We start from the raw sequence: 1603 nt of genomic DNA, 5'->3' as shown, positions 1-1603 counted from the left end.
TTTATGCCAGTACCATACTGTCTTGATGACTGTGGCTTTGTAATAGAGCCTGAAGTCTGGCAGGTTAATTCCCCCAGTTCCATTCTTCTTCCTCAAAATTGCTTTAGCTATTCGAGGTTTTTTGTATTTCCATACAAATTGTGAGATTATTTGTTCTAGTTCTGTGAAAAATATTGTTGGTAGCTTGATAGGGATTGCATTGAATGTATAAATTACTTTGGGTAGTATACTCATTTTTACAATATTTATTCTTCCAATCCACGAACACGGTATATTTCTCCATCTATTAGTGTCCTCTTTGATTACTTTCACTAGTGTTTTATAGTTTTCTATGTACAAGTCTTTTGTTTCCTTAGGTAGATATATTCCTAAGTATTTAATTGTTTTCGTTGCAACAGTGAATGAATAGTTTCCTTAATTTCTCTTTCTATTTTCTCATTATTAGTGTATAGAAATGCAAGGGATTTCTGTGTGTTGATTTTATATCCTGCAACTTTACTGTAATCATTGATTAGCTCTAGTAGTTTTCTGGTAGAGTCTTTAGGGTTTTCTGTATAGAGGATCATGTCATCAGCGAACAGTGAAAGCTTTACTTCTTCTTTTCCAATTTGTATTCCTTTTATGTCTTTTTCTGCTCTGATTGCTGTGGCCAAAACTTCCAGAACTATGTTGAATAGTAGTGGTGAGAGTGGGCACCCTTGTCTTGTTCCTGACTTTAGGGGAAATGCTTTCAGTTTTTCACCATTGAGGATAATGTTTGCTGTGGGTTTGTCATATATAGCTTTTATTATGTTGAGGTATGTCCCTTCAATTCCCACTTTCTGGAGGGTTTTTATCAAAAATGGGTGTTGAATTTTGTCGAAGGCTTTCTCTGCATCTATTGAGATAATCATATGATTTTTAGTTTTCAGTTTGTTAATGTGGTGTATTACGTTGATTGATTTGCGTATATTGAAGAATCCTTGCATTCCTGGGATAAAGCCCACTTGGTCATGATGTATGATCTTCTTAATGTGTTGTTGGATTCTGATTGCTAGAATTTTGTTAAGGATTTTTGCATCTATGTTCATCAGTGATATTGGCCTATAGTTTTCTTTTTTTGTGAGATCACAACTGACAACACAGAAATACGAAGGATTATTAGAGAATACTATCAGCAATTATATGGCAATAAAATGAATAACCTGGAAGAAATGGACAAATTCCTAGAAAAGTACAACTTTCCAAAACTGAACCAGGAAGAAATAGAAAATCTGAACAAACCCATCACAAGCACGGAAATTGAAACTGTAATCAAAAATCTCCCAGCAAACAAAAGCCCAGGTCCAGACGGCTTCACAGCTGAATTCTACCAAAAATTTAGAGAAGAGCTAACACCTATTCTACTCAAACTCTTCCAGAAAATAGCTGAGGAAGGGAAACTTCCAAACTCATTCAAAAATGACCATTTAAAATGACATACAGAAAACCTCAATATAAGCCCAGAAATTAAACATAAGCATCAACATCATTCTTTGATCGTTGCTGTTATTTAGTCGTTAAGTCATGTCTGGTTTTTTTGCCACCCCCTGGACTGTAGCCCTCCAGGCTTTTCTGTCCATGG

The sequence above is a fragment of the Moschus berezovskii genome, chromosome 7, assembly GCF_049115385.1.
Source record: "Moschus berezovskii isolate FMDL1 chromosome 7, NW_MosBer_1.0, whole genome shotgun sequence".
Classification (NCBI taxonomy): Eukaryota; Metazoa; Chordata; class Mammalia; order Artiodactyla; family Moschidae; genus Moschus; species Moschus berezovskii.
This window is presented reverse-complemented; position numbering follows the sequence as displayed.